Here is a 13,958-nt window from a genome sequence, read left to right as displayed (position 1 = left end):
TCTTTCATAGCATATTTGGTGCAATTGTATAATCAATTAACAAATCTATATATTGGTTGAATTCAAGATAGTTCTTTAATATCAAATCAATTGTATCTGTCATATGATTGTTGTGTGGAAAAATATTAAGGTTTACTATTAGGATTTTAATATGTTGATTTTGTATTTCAGTCAGTTAAAATGTTTGGTCCAAGAATTATGCATGGTTAAGTTTCATGGTAATCAATCAAATTTAAGATGGTGCTATTGGGGAGGTCAGTCACTGGGAGGACAATGTTTGGCATTGAGACTTATTGTGGAGGATACCACAATTTGTATGGGAATCAACTATGGAGAAACAACTCCTCCTCGTTATTAACGGGCCACGATTACGAAAGGAGTATTTTGATACTTGAAAATGGAAAGAAGATGAGGATGGGATATACTTAGTAAAGACAGCTTATAAAACATTGCAGAAAAGTGCTGAAAAGTACATAACAATGAGTTCAAAATGTTGTTGAGTACAAGAATAACTCCTAAGGCTCAAATACTAGAATGGAGAGTATTCTTGGATAAATTACCGACTAAGGATAACTTACTTATAATTTTTCTTATAATGGACTGAAGTTATAAAATAAATTACAGATTAATTAATTAGATTGATGTGTGATTTAATATGAGTGATTAGGGCATTTCTTCCACCACAACCTCACCTGCATAATCTAATCGTTAAAGTGGAAAGTCTCATTTATTTCTAGTAATTGAGCATCATTAGTTATAGCTTCCACATAGAAGCTTACATGAAATACATCAATCGTTCAAATTTAGGCAGTGATGATATGGCTTCTATGGCTGTGCCAAGAGCCCATGCTGTTTCCACAAGAGCATCTTCATATTCAATTTTATCAGCCAGTGTAAACTTTTGATTAGGATCTAGGCCTGGAAACAAATACATGCACAAGCAATGAAAAACAAACACATAATAATAACAATAACCAATTTGTATGAATTTGAACATGATCATATATAGTGGAAACCTACCAAATCCATCAACCAGCAACGCATACTGGTATGTAATGTCCATGCATACAAATGTAACTCTTTCTTTAGAAAGAAGTGGATAACTGGATATGGCATCTTCAAATGTTTTTCCACAAGCTTTCTTAACCAGGTTTTCAAGATCCACAGGGCGAACAATGGCATTGGGAGATTTTGGATCAACGATACCAACCTATACAATAAACAATCAAATTACTATCAGTGTAGCCTGAGAAAGAAATCCAGATCAGAAACTCACGCCAAAATAATGCTCTTACGTCTCTGTTCAGGTAATAGAACGATGAAGTAGCATAAATATGTGTTTGTCCACTTCCTTTTCCACCGTCCCAGACCCCACCAAATGAGCAATTGCGATGAGAACATGGCGCGTTCAGTTTCAGAGCCTCAAGGACAATCTCTCTGCATGCATCATAACTGGGCCCTGACTTTGGAGGGTACACTGCATACTCCACTCCTGAATATGTATATCTTCCTATAAACAACAACAAACTCACTTGTTATTGCCACGCAAATTCACCGGAATGGTGCTTTTTCCTCATCTCTCAACATATCATGAAGAAGTGAATGGCACAAAGCAATGGGTCTGTTTACCATCGTATCCAGCCAAAATGCAAGGGTTAGCAGAGCCATTAGTGAGCTTCAAAACCTGAGCACGAAATGCTTCTGTACCATAGCGCAAGTAACTGAAACACAAATGATGGTGTTTAAAACTAAATATTGTACCATTCTGAAAATGATGTGAAATCTAAACTTGTCTCATGTGAGTAGGGAGAATAAGAAATGAAACCTGTGAACATAGAGATCATAGTTTTTGCCCTTCGCATATAGCTTCTTTATGTATGGATCCTGTCCTTGAGGTAGTAATGGGGCATTTTTGGCTGTCTTCCTTGAGACAGCATATGCCATTTGAACTGATCCACCTCCAAGATCAACTACTCCCACTGTCCTTGAAAATCTTTTTCCCAGCCTCCCCAGTAGATAATTCACAGCCAATTACAACTCATAAAAGTTGCAAGTAAGTCACAAAAATTATAATGCACAACACAAATACACCACAGTGATATCAATATGATTTCCCTAAAATTGCGTCCAGACATCAGACTAATAAATTATTCACTAAAAACAATATATATATATAAATTTAAAATAATGTGATAAGTTTAATTAATTACAAAATTTATTTAAAATTTTGTGAATATTTTACTTAATTTTACAATGATGTTTTGATATTTATAAATAATTTTTATTTTTGATATATATTAAATCACAGTCCGTTATAATAAGAATAATTACTTAATGTATAATAATATATAAAGCGATTTTTTTATATTCACATTTTATAATATTAATTATATCTTTTATAATATAATTATTTATTAATTTTTTTTATTCATCAATAATTATTCTCTATATTTATTTTATTTTATTTTAATAAAATATAAATTTATTTTATATATTAACTTAATAACATTTTTAATATAATATCATTCATTATGTTAATCTTTTTAAAATTCAATATATTTACTATTTCAAACTAAAATAAAATGAAAGTTTTTTCAAAAATAATTAACCCAATATCAATTTACCATCCCAATAATTCTTTCAAATTAATCCATCATCCAAATAATTCATACACAATAAATTAAACAATTAGATACAAATTTTAAAATATCAAATATTTATATGACTCTCCCTTATTCGCGGTCTTTTAAAATTTTAAAATTTAAAAGAATATCTGATGACATATACGGAAAGAACCAACGGCAATAATATCATGTATGCTGTCACATCAATATATATATATATATATATATATATATATATATATATATTAATTATCTTTAAAATTTTACAATGGAGTTTAATGATTAGATAAAAAGTAAGACTGTATTTGTTCTCAGAGTAAAAATAAATTTAAGTAAAAAATTCTTGACCCAGAGGATCTCTCTTGATTCTTTATTCATTTCATGGTTGAAGTAGGGTGGTCGTTGTGCTTGATACGATTTGTTGAGATCTATGTCGGAAAGAAAAGAAACCTATTAAATTTATATTTTAGCCTTTCTTCTCTTTTTATTTACAGAAAGTTTCTTTAGCTATCGCTTAGACGTATTGCATTTATTTTAATATTATTTTGGCTTGAAAGAAAAAAAAATTTAAACTACTTATCAAAATTTAATAATTAAAATATCATTAATTTAAGAAAAAACGAAAAGTAAAATCAAATGGACAAGGTTATGAAGAAAAAAGGGCTTTTTTGTAAATCTGGGTCCTTTTGACCGATAAATTGTAAATATGGGTCCTTTGAAAATTTTTTTGTAAATATGGATCATGTCGTCAAGGGGAGGACGACAAGAAGAAATCGTCTTCCAAAGGACCGATTTCTTTTTTTTTTTTTTTTTTTTTTATAATTAAAGCCGTTAGAGGGGAGACCGGCTTCTGCACTGAAGTCGTCAGGCAGAAGACCGGCTATTTCACACACCAGTGACTATTTCAGTAGCTTATTTCGTCAGGATCTAACTTATTTATTACCTTTCACATTGCGAACTTTTTATTCATTTCTCCAAGATTTTCTTATCATTTACCTCCTTATTACCCTTTCGTCTCTGTCACTGATATATCTTCTTATACTAAATTATTATTATAATTTTTCACTTCCAACCAGACAGATTTTTGTTATTGCCCCACCCTTCTCTTCTCTTCATCCTCAACCCTTCATCTTTAATGCCCCACCCTTTGACCTCTTCCCTTTCTACACCCATCAACGGTGCCAGACCAACCTTCCCTAGACCCAACCCCACACACCTCATGCCCCCTTTTCATGCCTCATCATTAAAATAAAATGCAAGGTTTAAAAAAAAAAACAGAAACCGGTCTTCTGCCTGACGACTTCAGTGCAGAAGCCGGTCTCCCCTCTAACGGCTTTAATTTAAAAAAAAAAAAAAAAAAAAAAAAAAATAATATGAAACCGGTCTTTTGGAGTACGACTTCTTTTGAATGTCGTCCTCTCCCCTGACGACATGACCCATATTTGTAAAAAAAATTTCAAAGGACCCATATTTACAATTTATCGGTCAAAAGGACCCAAATTTACAAAAAAGCCAGAAAAAAGAGATCTCATATCATACCCATAAATAAGAACCTTCTCGGGTTCCTTCAACTATGGCTACTGCATCATCTGATTGAACGTTCAGACTACTTCTGTTCCTGAACAAATCCCTAACCTGAAAGATAACAAACTCAAAACGCAAGAAGTTGAAAAGCCATAATAAGCAAAATGAGAAAACGAAGCTCTGGTGAGTTACCGCTTGCAATATCTGTTCAGCAGCATTTCCTTCCAAAAGTCTCAAACCTGCGGTTGCCTGCATCATTAACAAAATGAAAAGACATTATGTGAAAAATGTTGTTCAGATTTTGGGCCAAACGTTGTATTGTTATAGAGAAGAGAAAGACCCACGCCAAGCGTAAGGGGTGTCTTGGGGTGCAGGTTCTGTGGGACAACATTTTCAGCTGCCTCTAAAAGTGGAATCAAAGATCGTGCTGCTTTTTCAGGATTATCCGCATATGAACTCAAACCAGGTGTGACCTACAGCACAAGAACGAGAGTGAGGTTTTGCATGAGAACAGGTTATGAAGAAAACATTAGCAGGCCAAATGACGGTACCGATGCGAGAAACTCAAGATTATTGCCAATGCGAAGGAGATCTAAGTTCTGGTCGAAATGGAAAACGTGAACTCGAGTTCCAGTGCTACCAGCATCAAAAATCGCAGCGTAAGAGGTAAGGTTTTCTTCTTCTTTGAGGAATATTTTCCGATTAGATAGAAGGTTGTTCCCAAGATACTGGGAGGAAGAGAACGTAGGCAGTAACAAAAGGAAGAAACTAAAGAAAATTTGAAACCCCATTCTCAGATCACTCTTACCTACCAACACAAAATTAACATGTGCTTCCTGTATAAAGAGGGAGATGAGATGTACTTTTTAGCCTGCCCCTCTAAAAATAATTATCAGATATAAAAGAAAATGAAATTGTAATTTAATTAAATTTAATATATAATATTTCAATAATTTTAAATATAAGATCTCAAAACATGATGAAGTCATCCGTTTATAAAGGATATTTGTTCAATAAACAGAGAATGCATTCTAAATTTCGTCATTAAATATGGAGAGAACATGAAAAGTCTAATTATTCATTGAACCTTTGCATAATCAATGAATGTATGTATCGTTGATAATTTTGTCGCCTCATAGAGTAAAGTTTCTGATAGTATTTTACTGATTTTGGTGGCGAGGAATTAATTATGTCGCTAATATTAATAACAATAATAATTAAAGCTTGAAATTTTGACGCTCATCGTTCATTATCATATTCTTACAAACCTATTTATTATCTCTTCTACACTAAGAGGGTAAAGACAAATTTCATTATTTTATATATATTTTGAAAGAAAAGTTTATTTTTATTTTCACACTCAAATATAATGAATATCAAATTTTGTATTCGTTGAATAACAAGTATATACTCATTTCTGCATTTGTATTTTTACTTGCTTTCTTGTTATTTCAAAATCAATTAATTATTTATATAAAATAATTAAAAAAATTACGATTAAAAAAAATATAATATTATTAAATATTTAATATTAAAAGGGGTATTTTTGTTTATTTAATATAAAGTATTCAGAAGAAAATTATAATCGTATACATTTTAAATTAAAATACTAAATAAAATTTCATCAGAGAGTCAAAATATTTATTAAATTCATAAACAAAATATTTCAAAAAAAATGTAAAAGGAAAACAAATATTTTAAATGTATGTTTACTTCAATATTTTAAATTCTAATGCAATCTATTTTTTGTATACCAATAAAAATTAGAATACATCACTTGATCAAAATCATACAAAGAAAAATGATTAGACTAATAGTAATTGAAATTTAACATAGATTTTTTATCTTTTGAACTTCAATATATGTTGGATGATGATAAAAAGATTAATGACAACTACATTAAATTATTTTATTATAGTAACTAAAATTTATTTATGTGATTAAAGTTATAAAATTACACTATGAATGAGTTATTGTTGCAGGTTGCGCAATTGTCCCGTTACGGAGGCCAAATGGGTCAAGTCAAAATCCAAGTAGGATTCCTAGTAGGATAATTACTGAGGGAGAGATTGTTGTAGGTGGCATCAATTGTTCCATGGTAGAGGCCAAGTGGGTCGGTCACAATCAAAGGTTTGTGTTACACTCTTAAGTAAAATGAGTTGCGACTTGACTAATGACTATAGCTTTTGGCCTAGCGGTAAGCGCTCGATCCTAACAATTGGTATCAGAGCTAAGGTGACGAGTTCGATTCATGGTGGACAATTATTAAGGGGGAGATTGTTGCGAGTTGCACAATTGTCCTGTGGCGGGGGCCAAGTCACACTCGAATCGTGGCGCTTGGACTTTGTGGTATACTCTTAAGTAAAAAAACAATGTTATGCATGATAAAAATAAACAACAAATAAAAATATTAAAAACAAGATCATATGGAAACAATTTGATAGACCGTTGAATAAAATGACACAATGAAAACTTTTCAAATATCAATCTAGTCGACATACATCATTTAAACATAATTGCACAAAGGTTGTAATAAGAAGGAAAATATCTTGATGCGAATGAATTTTATGACAAGCCAAACAATTAGAAGAAATAAAAAATAAAAAGTGTGTAGTGTGTGTTTGTGCATATTATACACACACACACACACACACACATATATATATATATATATATATATATATATATATATATATATATATGTGTGTGTGTGTGTGTGTATATATATGTCGATCTGGTGATCTGGTGATGAAAGATCTTGTCAATTAGGCATTGGTACGTGGCATTAGTGTTTTTGACCCTAAACGACATTACTTCATGATAATAATTGGCTTGTTTGGTGATGAAGGCAGTCTTGTCCCTGTTCGATTCATACATGGGTATTTGGTTGTATCCGAAATAGTGTCCAGAAAACTCAGCACATTATGATAGGAAGCTCAATCGACTAGCTGATCAATGTTGGGTAGGGGATAAGCGTCTTTAGGGCACATTTTGTTGAGGTCGGTGAAGTCTGTGCACATTCTCCACTAAACGCTCAATTTTTTGACTAATACCACATGGGCGGGGCATGAGGTGTATTTTACCTCTCGAATGAAATCAACCTCCAAAAGCTTTTGCACCTCGTTTTTTGCTACCTTTCTCCATTCTTCTCTGAGCCGACTCTTCTTTTGGGCTACCAGTCGAACTTTCCTAAAGATCGCTAGCTTGTAGGACATGACCCACGGGTGGATTCCCGACATGTTAGCTGACGTCCAAGTATAGAGATATTTGTTCCTAAGGAGCACTTTCGTTAGCTCTTTCTCATTTGTGGGGTTCAAGTCATTTCCCATCTTCGTGACTTGACTTTCCTTTCAGCCAATCAAAAAGGTATTTGGTCTATCCTTAGGATTCCATCCTATCTTCGGTATTGGTTCAAGGGGTCCAAGTCTGCCATGGCTACCTCTGAACAACAAGTTTTGTGTGGTGGTGGTGGTAGGTGTTCATCTTTAACCTGAATGCGTAATCCTCTCGGGTGATTTGCTAATTGGCATGTACAATCATATTCCTTCCTTGTCTGCTTGGAATTTCATGGCCAAGTGAGGGGTGGAGACAATGGCATCGAACATGTTGAGGCACGATCGACCTATCAGAACGTTGAACGAGTGTTGGCCTCCACTAGTAAATATCGAACCTCCACCTCTTTAAGGCTCTTCCTCGATCTGATTTGGGTTCTTAGATCAAGGTAGCCTCTGGTGTCCACTCGTTCACCAAAGAAGCCCATGTTCTGTTTGTTGTAAGGAACAATCAAATCCTCCTAGATGTCCATCTTTCTAAACGTCTTCAGTAAAGGATGTTGATAGAGTTGCCCTTGTTGACCAACAACACCTTGTTGATTCTGTAATCTGCAGGTGTGATCGAGATGACCATGGGTTCGTCCTAGTCTGAGTCGAGGGCCTTGTAGGCTTTGTCGATGAAGGTGAACGAAGGCATGCTTCTAATTCTCTTTTCTACAAGGTGTACGGACTTAAGCACTTGGATATGCCTCTTTAGAGCAGATGAGGTGGTTCCACCTCCTATGAATCCTCCCAAAATTGTGTTCATGTAGCCCTTAAGAGGGCAGTCTCGTCTTTTGCTTCTACTGCGGCTCCCTTTGTTGGAGGATCCTCCCCTCTGGTCGGTTTTGTGATTTGTCTGGTGAGATTTTTTGGGGAACTGGATAAGGCTTCTTCTCTAGGGAGGGTTGCATTCCGCTCAATCCTTCCTAACGTATTGGTTCATTTGGCCAACCCCAATTCAATTTTGTCTCTTAAGGTGTGACACTCCTCCGTAGTGTGGCTGATGTTGTGGTGGAACAGGCAATGTTTGTTTCCATTGGCGTTAGCGGTGTTGGTTTCTTCCTCGGAGGCAGTAGTCTATTGACACTAAAGGCCTCCTACATGATCTTAGCCCTTGAGGCGCTGAGAAGGGTGTAGCTGTTGAATTTTGGCCCTTTAGGCCACTTTAGGGCCTTGCTTGTCAATGGCTTACCGGACGGATAAACATTACTCCCCAACACCGGTTTTGCTCGGACTTGTTGACAAAAGTCCCTTATGTCTTCCATTTGCATGCTCATCCATGCTCTTGGGTGGCTTCCTACAAATCTTATCAGCGAAAGGATTGGATTTTAGGCCCGTGGTGAAGTGGTGCCTAACTATTTCATCACTTAAATTTTTTATCTTTACAGACATTTTATTAAACCTTTCCATGAAAGTTCTTAGGGATTCATCTTTCCAAAATTTGTATCTTCCACCACTCGGGCAAGGGTGTCTCCCACTATCTCCAGGGTGAATGGAAACATCCCTTCGGTCCGTTGCACCAGACAGGTTGAAACCCATGCTGGCTCATGTACTTTCTTGAACGGTATAGGTAAACTCTTTCTTTGTTCGCTCACCCAGCTTGACTCGAGAGGGTCAAGGCTGGTCCTCCCTTCCTCTGAGCAATTATACTTGAAACTATTTAAAGAGACCGGATAGAGTTGGAGTCGACGATATGTGCTCTTTTCCAACCTTCTATTGTCTTATGGCCTCAATATTTTCCATCAAACTCCTGATTTTTGCCTCGTAATTCCTCTACATCCATCCATGCGTTGTTGCATCCTCCTCAACATTTTCCTTGTATTTGTTTGGTTGTTTGAAGCGTTGTCGACGTGTACGTTGCTCGTCATGTTTCTTGAGGTCACCATGTAGATATGAGTAAATGATCGCTTGGTGCCACCGTCAGTGCCACAATTTTTTGGGTGTAGGGGTCGAACATCCTCTTAAACAATTTGCAAGCTCTCTAAATCTTCACTCCAATTATCCATTTGGCGTTCTTGTTCATTAACCGATTGGTGAGTACTTGTTAAAGGTGCTCTGATCCTAAAATCAAGGAAGGATCTATCAGTCAAAGCAATAAATGTTGTGATTAATGTGAGACAAAAGTTTTAACAATCATATCTTTGACTTGTATTTATAGTCTTTTTCATGAACTCGTGATTAGAACCAACCTAATTACTGACCGATCAATCATTTTTAATCCTTATTATTGACCTGTTTATGTTAATTAGGTATTGGAGTGATCTTACGGACATTGTTCAGTTAACAGGACCAAACATTTTGATATGTAATGATATTGCTTGATGTGAATAAACAAATTCTGATTGGGAGAATCTTCTTTAAAATAGTCTCACTTAAACAACTTTCGAATAAATATTAATTACATGTATAAAAATCTTCTTCCAAAATTTCTAAGTAACGACCAAACGTTTAATCACGTATTTGAAAATTTTCTTCTAAGGTTAAAATACCTTTTTGGTCCCAATTTTCGTCAAGCTTTTTCAAATAAGTCCTAATTTTGGTTTTGTGTTCAAATAGGTCCCAATTTTTGTCAATTTTGTTCAATTGCGTTCTTTTTTGCTAACACCGTTTAAATCATTAATGGCCATAAACGACCTAAGTGACACGTGCCAGTCATTTCGTGGTTTTTTTGAATATATTTTTTAAATTTTTTTAAATTTTTTTTAAATTTTTAAATTTTAAATTTTATTTTTTTAATGTACACGTGTCAGCCTAGGAGTGTGCCACGTGTCACTTCGTGGTTTTTTTTTAATTTTTTTTAAATGTCCACGTGTCAACCCAGTAGCTTGTCACGTGTCAAAATCAATGTTCTAAATTCAATTTGATCCCTATATTTGTTATTTTTGTTCAATTAGGTTCCAATTTTTGTTAACATTAACCAATTTGGTCCCTCTCCAAATTAAAACCAAATTTAATTTTTATATTAAAATTTAATTTTTATATTAAAATTCAATTTTTTTATTAAATATTTTTATATAATATATTAAAATTCACATCATTATAACTTTGATATAAAAATTAAATTTGGTTACATCTTCGATAGGGACCAAATTGGTTAATGTTAACAAAAATTGGGACCTAATTGAACAAATATAACAAATATAGGGACCAAATTGAATATAGAATATTGACTTTCACACGTGGCACACTACTGGGTTGACACGTGGACATTTAAAAAAAATCAAAAAAATTCAACAAAAATTCAACAAAAATAAAATAAAAAATTCAAAAAAATCACAAAATGACACTTGGCATGCTCCTAAATTGACACGTGTACATTTAATAAAATTAAAAAAATTAAAAAAAATTAAAAAAATTAAAAAGTAAATAAAAATAAAAATAAAAAAAATTTAAAAAAACCACAAAATAACCCGTAAAGTCGCTGTTCATATATAAAAATCTCATAAAAGTAATCTAACAGATACAAAATCACATATATAAAAATCTTTTTCCAAATAATCTAATCGGTCAGTCACCTATCAGACCATACACTACGATTGTTGTTATTATTATATTATTATTATTAATTATTATTATTATTATTATTATTATTATTATTATTATGGTACTGGGATTTGGAAGGTGACATTGATTGCTTTAGTTGAGATGGAAAAGTATTAAGAGTTGGTGGGGCCACAGCCGGATCAAGGCGGTCACAACGGGGTCTTCTGTAGTGGTGGCGCGGTATAATAATGGCAGTTAAAGGGCTTCAAAGACATGGTCCTACATCAACAATGGTGCGCACAAGATTTCTGTCACATGTTTCCATAAATAATAGACATAAGCTATTTGCAAAGATATTTTTGTTTAAGATAAGAAAATATATTTTTTAGATTAGATGAACCCACTTATAGTTATCTTTGTTATTAAAAAATTATTTTTTATATTTAAAAAAATAGAAATTAAAATAAAAAATAAAAAATAAAAAGTATATGTAAAAATCTGTTAAATATAAAATAATAATACTTCCTTCAAATGTGCTGTGTTGCATATTAACTTTTCTGTCACATGTTTCTGAATCGTATTACAAAAGTACAATATTCCCACTTTTCCCCATTCCTTATTTTCTTTTGCATTTAACTCCATTAGAAAAAGAGAAAAAAAAATAGAAAAAAATGGAAATGTAAAAAATCTAAAAGTCAAATTTTCCTTTTATTATTATTTTTTTTCCTTCAACTAAAAAATGTACAGCTATATAAAATAGGTCATGTCTTTGTATTTTCTTTTTCCTTTTTAAAACACACTGTAGGCATTCTTTGGCTGAGACGAAAGAGAACTAATGGACCATGAAAATGACAAAGATGTTTCATGAAAAACAATTATAAGAAAATTCACAATAGTTTCTTTTATCTATTGTTTTCAATTGATTTCTTTTTACCTATTTTGTATCTAGAATATTCAGATATACATCTAAAATATTTGGAAATAATATTATAAATTAACAGTAATTATTAAATTTAGTAGTATTGCTTTATAATCACCAAGAAATAATAGTTTATAAATATGCTCTTATCTTGATATATTGCTCGAGTATAATATAATAAAACATATGAATTAATATGATAATAAAAATCATATAATTTAATAAACTATTAGATAATAGAAAATTACATAATAATATGTACACTATTGAAAGATAGATACATTTGGACTTTATTCTAATTTTCTAATTATATTTTATTTATATATTTTTTCATTGACTTGATGGTAAAAACATTAGTTAAAATGAATTTTATTTGATATTTTGTTAAATCTTCAATATAGTTATCATTTTAGTTCATAGAATGGAAATATTATTACTTATGCAAAGAGTTACAAAAGGCAGTATTTATAACGTCCCAATTTAGTATAATAAATCTAATAAATAAATGTTGTATATTTATCGTATAACATAGAGTACTAACAGAAAGTATACTGAAAGAAATACCCAAAGGTACAACAGAATGCCTCAAACAAGAATTAAGAGAAACAAATGGCAAAAGGATCGCTCACAGAGCAAAAAACTACCTAGGCCTTAGCGCCTCAAAAGTTGCTAAAAAGAGAGTCATAACTAAACCGGAAAGTAGCATCACCACCATCTGAACGATCTCCAAAAATTTTCACATCTGCTCACACAAAAAATTTGGTGATCATTGCAAAAAGGAAAAAGTCAAATAGAGAAACAGACACCAAACAAAAAGGGTAAGCTAGAGTAAAAGATTTTTAATCATATTATTGAGCAAGTAAATGTTAAATCAGGTTATAAACATACGAAACAGTAAGCACCCAAACCATGTGATAACAAACAAATGTAAGACCTTCTGACTTAAATATTCGAATTATACTCTTGATATAAAATTCTAACGGAAGTATGCGCCGATGTTGGTTTCTAAACTCTAGATACAAGGGGTTATCACCAAACCACACCCCAGGGTTAATCCCTTAATTGTCTAAGGCCATTATCCTATCAAAGACTAGGACCTCCTACCATTCTCACCACATAAACCATTCTACTTTATATGAGTGTGAACGATTATTAGAGTTCAGGATACCTTTCTTAATCTAGACATCTCCTATATCAAAGTATACACTAACCACACCATCACCAAGATTTTCCCATGAAACTCTTTTATGCACAACATTCCACATGCCATCTCAAGCATTATAATCTCATGCCAATGCACCATCAACCAACGAACCCATTCTTATTTCATTTCATACCAAGCAAGTCAATATTGTAAGACCCGTGGAATTTAATTAATTAAATAATTAATTAATTAATAAATACGGGAGGGAAGAACATTTATGACATTAAATTATGATTGGTATGACGTGGAAAAGTACTAGCTCAAGTGATTAAGAGTATTTTAATTATGTGAGAGGACTTGGGTTCAAGTCCTATGTATGCTAATTTTTGTGTTATTGTTTGTTATTATTTTAAATATATGTTAATCATGTTATGGAATGATATGATGTCTGAATTAGATTTGTTAAGCATGAAATATGATTGGTTGTGCTCTTGAATTGTGATTGAGTGGTCATGGATTCAAACCTTGAAGAACCAAAATTAAAACCTTAATTTTTGGTATTTTGGCTTTGGCTTAAATATGAAAGGTTGGGGGGAAAACCCTAGTGGTATGGCAGTGGCTGCAAAATGGCCATAAGGAGATGGTAAATGGCATTAACAACTCATTTAAGACTAAATTTTCGTTTTAGGTAATTGACCTAGTTTTTAGACACCCTTTTAAAAGAAATATTTGGTTAATAGTTAGAGTTTTGCAAAACTAAGGTTATACCAGAAAACTAAACACGAACTCTGAGTTGTGGTGAGGCTTGAGTGAGAGGAAGCCAAAGAGGAGGGCCATAATTGATCATTGGAAATTCTCAAGTGTTAAGGTTTTAAAGCAAAAGGATCCAGGTTAGGGGAGCTGAACCCGCTTCTTTGCATGTATTAATTTATCCTGTATGAAAGCATGTA

General features: G+C 32.8%; 1 pseudogene; it reads right to left on the bottom strand.

Annotated features, from left to right (window-relative positions):
* Positions 1-456: 456 nt before the first annotated feature.
* LOC114173527 lies at positions 457-4,984 on the bottom strand (annotated as a pseudogene).
* Positions 4,985-13,958: the final 8,974 nt, after the last annotated feature.

The sequence above is a fragment of the Vigna unguiculata genome, chromosome 1 (genome assembly GCF_004118075.2).
Source record: "Vigna unguiculata cultivar IT97K-499-35 chromosome 1, ASM411807v1, whole genome shotgun sequence".
Lineage (NCBI taxonomy): Eukaryota > Viridiplantae > Streptophyta > Magnoliopsida > Fabales > Fabaceae > Vigna > Vigna unguiculata.
The sequence above is the reverse complement of the archived record's forward strand: the minus strand, read 5'-3'. Positions and strand labels throughout refer to the sequence as shown.